We start from the raw sequence: 7452 nt of genomic DNA, 5'->3' as shown, positions 1-7452 counted from the left end.
AGGTGAACTATACATCCCAGCAACTACAACTCCCAAATGACAAAATCAATCCTCCACAACCCCACCAGTATTCAAATGTGGGTATATTGAATATTTGTGCCAAATTTGGTCCAGTGAATGAAAATACATCCTGCATATTGAATATGGTCATCCAGCCATCTGAGTAGCCAACCTCCTTGTTGCCTCTTCTACCTTCTGGACCACGAAATTGTCTGCAAGGCAAGCGAGAAATGTGTTGGACCTTGTACTCTTGGCCGAGTTTGTTTTCCAGCAAATATCGGGATAGTTGAAATCGCCCATGACTACTACATCTCTTCTCTGTGCCTGTTTGGTCAACTGTTGGCAGAAGACTTCATCAAGTTCTTCCTCCTGGCTTGGAGGTCTGTAGTAGACACCTACAACGACATCTTTTTGAGTCCCAGTTCCCTTGATTCTTATCCAGATGCTTTCAAGCTGGTTTCCCAGATTGCTGTCTTGCATCTCTTCTGCAGCGTAACAGTTTTTGACATATAAGGCTGCCATACGTAGCATCTACACTGTAGAAAGAATGCAGTTTGACACAACTTTAACTGCCATGACTCAGTGCAATGGAATCATGGGGATTGTAGTTTTAGAAGGTTTTAGCCCTCACTCTCAAAGAGCCTTGGTGCCTCACCAAGCTACAACTCCCAGGATTCCATAGCATCTCAGATTGTTGAGATCCTGCCCAAAGCTAAGCAAGATCATCCCTCGTGAGTACTACGGCGAGAAACCACCAATGGATGCCAAATGCCGTAATCTGTATTTTGGAATCAGGAATTAGCAAAACCTTATTCTGAGTATTTCTAGCAGAAGAATGTCATTGGGATTTATAGGGTTATCACAAGTTGACCGACAGTTTTAATGGCACATACACAACACCATGGAAAGCCCTTCTCTAGTCAACAATTTCCAAAGACCTTCTTATATTGGAAAGCCTTAACCAAAAGGCCGATCCTAGCTTCTCTAGATGAGGAATTCCAACATATGTGAACAGAGAGAGGTGGTCATAATGAATTTTTCTCCCATGATCCTACCAATGAAGATGATGGGATAGAACAGAGGCTCCCCGGGTGTTTTGGCCTACTACTCCCAGAAATCCCAGCCAGTTTACCAGCTGCTAGGATTTCTGGGAGTTGAAGGCCAAAACATCTGGGGACCCACATGTTGAGAACCACTGGGATGGAAAGAAGTGCCTTCCTGAAGATCTTAGAGTCCAATGAAGGTCTGATGGACACCTATACGCTTTGGGGCTTAACATACAAATCACCATTAATGGTGGTTCATTTCTAATACATAGGACCCATAAGTTCTTAACTTAGGACAGTGGTTCTCAACCTGTGGGTACCCAGGTGTTTTGACCTACAACTCCCAGAAGTACCAGTCAGTTTCCCAGATGTTAGGATTTTTGGGAGTTGAGGGCCAAAGCACCTGGGGACCCACAGGTTGAAAAACACTGCAATAGATAGATAGATAGATAGATAGATAGATAGATAGATAGATCTAAGAAGACTACCTTCGGGTCCTGATAGATAGATGATAGAGTGATAGACCTAGGAGTTGAAGGCCAAAACATCTGGGGACCTGCAGGTTGAGAACCACTGCAATAGATAGATGGATGGATGATAGATTGATAGACCTAAGGGAGGCCTACCTTCAGGTCCTGATAGATAGATGATAGACTTAGGGGTTGAAGGCCAAAACATCTGGGGACCCACAGATTGAAAACCACTGTAATAGATAGATAGATAGATAGATAGATAGATAGATAGATAGATGGACGATAGAGTGATAGACCTAAGAGAGACCTACCTTCAGTTCCTGATAGATAGATGATAGAGTGATAAACCTAGGAGTTGAAGGCCAAAACATATGGGGACCTGCAGGTTGAGAACCACTGCAATAGATAGATGGATGGATGATAGATTGATAGACCTAAGGGAGGCCTACCTTCAGGTCCTGATAGATAGATAGATGATAGAGTGATAGACCTAGGAGTTGAAGGCCAAAACATCTGGGAACCCACAGGTTGAGAACCACCGCAATAAATAGATAGATGGACGATAGAGTGATAGACCTAAGAGAGGCCTACCTTCAGGTTCTGATAGATAGATGATAGCATGATAGACCTCGGAGTTGAAGGCCAAAACATCTGAGGACCCACAGGTTGAGAACCACTGCATTAGATAGATGGATGGATGATAGAGTGATAGACCTAAGTGAGGCCTACCTTCAGGTCCTGATAGATAGATAGATGATAGAGTGATAGACCTAGGAGTTGAAGGCCAAAACATCTGGGGACCCACAGATTGAAAACCACTGCAATAGATAGGTAGATGGATGATAGAGTGATAGACCTAAGAGATGCCTACCTTCAGATCCTGGTAGATAGATGATAGAGTGATAGACCTAGGAGTTGTTGTAGGAGTTGAAGGCCAAAACATTTGAGGACCCACAGGTTGGGAACCACTTCAATAGATAGATATATGGATTATAGATTGATGGACCTAAGAGAGGCCTACCTTCAGGTCCAGATAGATAGATAGATAGATAGATAGATAGATAGATAGATAGATAGATAGATAGACAGACTGACTGACTGACAGATATAGAGTGATAGACCTAGGACCCACATGTTGAGAACCACTGGCTTAGAAGCTTACCCAAACTCCTAGATCTTAGATTAAGCTCATATGGACCAATCTTATTGGTCCTTCCTATCAGAAATAAACCACCATAGATTATAACATGCATGCTTAACACCAAGGCATGTAGGTGTCCACCACACTATCATTGACTGACTCAACTTTCTTCTCTCACTAACAAGAAAAGAATTAGCATAAGAACATGATTTCATGAAGTCTCCTTAACTAATAACAGACGTCTAATTGTCACAAGAAAGGTGGTTAGATGACTATACGTCAAACAAGCCTATTGGGTTATAAAGACCTTAATGGGAATTTGAGGGCCATTAACACCACCACGGGACTTCTGACACACGTCTATGGACATATACACTTTGGACTCTACAGCCAGAAGGACTTCTTTTCTCCACTTCATAAATGAGTCTCCTTAACTTCATATGACGATATCAAATGAACCTGGCTGGGAAAATGCATTGCACCTGCTAATTTGCTATCACGATGGTTGAATCACGTGGAATTGCCAATGGCTATTCTCTAGGAAAGCTCGGTTTCTTTCCTTATTTTTATGTTCTAACCAAACTGGATGTACGATACCACACTGTAATTTTACGACTGAAAATGTAGGTGAACGCAATAATGGCAAATGTTAAGTGATTGTCTATAGTGTGTCTCACTTTGTGAAATTTGCAAGTCCAGATGAGGTGCAAAAGGAAATATATATTCCTCATGATGAACCCCAAATGGATCAAAGGTCCATGTTTCAGATGTCTCTTTTTTAAGAGTGACAAAACAAATTCCACTAAATGCAATATAGGTGGAATGACAAGGAGACATCTCAAACCATTTGAGGGAGTGCTTCCAAAAACATGTTCAAGATGTTCAGTAGTCCTAACTTGGCCTACAGATAGAGAGGGTTGGTCTAACATCTCAAACCATTGATCCTCTTTCTAGGAGACATCTCAAACCATTTGAGGGAGTGCTTCCAAAAACATGTTCAAGATGTTCAGTAGTCTTAACTTGTCCTACAGATAGAGGGGATTGGTCTAACCAAGAATCAGTCCTTCTGGTGACGTCTAAAGAGGGTCAAAATTTCATATACAGTCACTCCAAACAGACATTTGTTAGGACCCTCTTTCTAGGAGACATCTCAAACCATTTGAGGGAGTGCTTCCAAAAACATGTTCAATATGTTCAATAGTCTTAACTTGGCCTACAGAGAGAGAGGGTTGGTCTAACCAAGGATTGGTCCTTCTGGTGAGGTCGAAAGAGAGTCAAAATTCCATATAAAGTCACTCCAAACAGACATTTGTTAGGGTCCTCTTTCTAGGAGACATCTCAAACCATTTGAGGGAGTGCTTCCAAAAACATGTTCAAGATGCTCAGTAGTGTTAACTTGGCCTACAGATAGAGAAGGTTGGTTTAACCAAGGATCAGTCCTTCTGGTGAGGTCTAAAGAGAGTCAAAATTTCAGATACAGTCACTCCAAACAGACATTTGTTAGGACCCTCTTTCTAGGAGACATCTCAAACCATTTGAGAGAGTGCTTCTCAAAATGTGTTCAAGATGTTGAGTAGTCTTAACTTGGCTTACAGACAGAGAGGGTTGGTCTAACCAAGGATCAGTCCTTCTGGTGAGGTTGAAAGAGAGTCAAAATTCCATATAAAGTCGCTCCAAACAAACATTTGTTAGGGTCTTCTTTCTAGGAGACATCTCAAATCATTTGAGGGAGTGCTTCCAAAAACATGTTCAAGATGTCCAGTAGTCTTAACTTGGCCTACAGAGAGAGAGAGTTGTTCTAACCAAGAATCAGTCCTTCTGGTGAGGTCTAAAGAGAGTCAAAATTTCATATATGGAACCTCTTTCTGAGAATCTCTCCATCTTTCACCATGACTCCATGATCAACATCTGCTGAAGGACCTCAATGGAAAACCTACAAATTTCTAGGGAAATGTTTCTTCTAGGGATTGCTAGGTCCTACAGCATGACTCTATGGCCAACTTCTGCTGTAAGACCTCACTACTAAAAATGTGCAATGTTCCACATGAAATGCTCAATGCTCCATTGTATACAATGGTACCACAGATGTACCTCCACTTACGTAGTCTTCAACCAAGAGTGGCTGTTCCAAAAATGTCCTGTTTAGGTAAAGGAATGGATGCGTATGTGAGCTAACAATAGCATTCCTCCTATAGCACTGAAACATGGTTCCAGCCTATTCGAGAGCTTTTACGACTGAGTCTTCAGAGCCCCACCCAGAGTACAGATGCAAGGCATCAGTGGCCAAAGATGACAATAAGGTGTGCCTTTCCCATGAATATCCCTTTATTCATGAGTAGTCATTCCTCATCCAGGCACTTCTGTATCTAGCAGCTGACCCAGACTACACCTTCAGGTATCCACTCCCCTTGAGGCTAGGTGATTACTCATTTTCCAGTACTATTCAAGAAATAGTATATTCAAGAATTGTGGAAAAAGTCCAACTTCCATGTCTCCTTAGACTTAGGAACCCCCTGACTTAGGAACCCCAGCTTTCCTTCTATGACATTTGTCTTGGGGATCTTCCTCCAAATCATCCAGTCTGGATATGTCATAAGTAGACAGTTCATGTCTTCATCCAAAGCAGGAGTGAAGAAACATCTCCAGATGTTTTCGGAACTTTCAACAAGAGTAGTTGGAAATCCAATTTCAGTCGGTTGGTGATTGTCTTGATTTAAGTCATTGATGTGCTGGCTGATACCCAAACAAGGGATGAGCTGGAGATGTCTCTGCCTTGGTCCTTTCACTATTGGCTGCTACTTCCCGGTGGATGTCAGGTGGTGCAATACCAGCTAAGCAGTGTAATTTCTCCAGTGGTGTGGGGCGCAGACATCCCATAATAATGCGGCATGTCTCATTCAGAGCCACATCCACTGTTTTAATGAGGTGAGATGTGTTCCACACTGGGCATGCATACTCAGCAGCAGAGTAGCACAGCGCAAGGGCAGATGTCTTCACTGTGTCTGGTTGTGATCCTCAGGTTGTGCCAGTCAGCTTTCGTATGATATTGTTTCTAGCGCCCACTTTTTGCTTGATGTTCAGACAGTGCTTCTTGTAGGTCAGAGCACGGTCCAGAGTGACTCCCAGGTATTTGGGTGTGCTGCAATGCTCCAGTGGGATTCCTTCCCAGGTAATAATCCTCAGAGCTCGGGATGCTTGTCTGTTCTTAAAGTGGAAGGCGCATGTCTGTGTTTTAGATGGATTAGGGATCAGCTGGTTTTCCCTGTAATAGGCAGTAAGAGCACCTAGAGCATCGGAGAGCTTCTGTTCTACCATCTGAACACGAGGAGGAACTTCCTGACTGTGAGAGCCGTTCAGCAGTGGAACTCTCTGCCCCAGAGTGTGGTGGAGGCTCCTTCTTTGGAAGCTTTTAAACAGAGGCTGGATGGCCATCTGTCAGTGGTGATTTGAATGCAATATTCCTGCTTCTTGGCAGGGGGTTGGACTCAATGGCCCATGAGGTCTCTTCCAACTCTTTGATTCTATGATTCTATGATCTCAAAGCTCCCTGCTTGAGCAGTAATGGCACGGTCATCAGCATAGATGAAGCTCTCTGTCCCTTCTGGCAGTGGCTGGTCATTTGTGTAGATGTTGAACATGGATGGAGCAAGCACGCTCCCCTGAGGCAGGCCATCCTTCTGTTTCCGCCATCTACTTCTCTGGCCCTGGAACTCAACAAAAAAGCTCCTGTTTTGAAGCAGAGCCTAGCTATGGCATAAGTAGACTGTTCATGTCTTCATCCAAACCAGGCGTGAAGAAACATCTCCAGATGTTTTCAAAACTTTCAACAAGAGTAGTTGGAGATCCAATTTCAGTCGTTCGGTGAATTTGTCCAGAGTGGCATTCCAAACTTTCAAGTAGTTATCCCAAGTGCTGTGGTTATTACCAAATTATATCTCTCCTTTGAAGTGGAAATGAACACATCAAATGGACCTATTGCCACAACAGATGTTGAAGGTATCTGACCACAATTCCTTTCATCACCGTATAGCATGGCCACCGGTACAGGAATTTCTGGAGCTGGAGTTCCAAGCAGAGGAAAGTCTAAAAGTTCTCTGGTCTTCCCTGCCTTCCTAAACCCAGTGCCTACTGTATCTGCAAGTGTATTATCCGTAGGTGTGCATGTTTGAACTACCCATATATTGTTTCTGGCCACCTTCCCCCAGGTACTATGTAAAATGTATCTTGCCAAGGAGTAGAGATAACATCATCATCATGTCTAAAGTCCTAGACCTTTCACAACACAGCCCTGATTCAACTATCCCATAGAAAAAATATTCCAAAGATATTTGGGAAATTTTTGGAAATCCTAAGGTGAAACATATTTGACTTGGCCACCATGGAATACCAAACTTTGGAAAACACCCAGTAGTCTGAGTAGATTGCCCTGGGGCAGATGGTCCTAGAATAGGGATTCCAAACTATGGTCTGTAGACCACCAGTGGTCCTCCAGAACAAAAATATGGTCTGCGGCCTCACCATTGCTACAACATTGCCTCAAAACCACATGGCAATGAGAGTGACTGATCATGGAAAACAGGGATCGGGAGGCGGACAGGCTGACTACCCATGAAAGATTACTAGTATCACATCAGTTCTAGATAATTAAATATGGTTTGCTGCGGGTGAGCAGACGGTGACTACTGGATGGCATATGTTCTGTATCAGAATCTAGAGTTGATGTCATCTATCCAGTGCAATTTTCTGAATCAGCACCCCAAATAACAAAACCAAATCTAAAATTGACCAAAAA

This window comes from Anolis sagrei, chromosome 12 (genome assembly GCF_037176765.1).
Source record: "Anolis sagrei isolate rAnoSag1 chromosome 12, rAnoSag1.mat, whole genome shotgun sequence".
Lineage (NCBI taxonomy): Eukaryota > Metazoa > Chordata > Lepidosauria > Squamata > Dactyloidae > Anolis > Anolis sagrei.
This window is presented reverse-complemented; position numbering follows the sequence as displayed.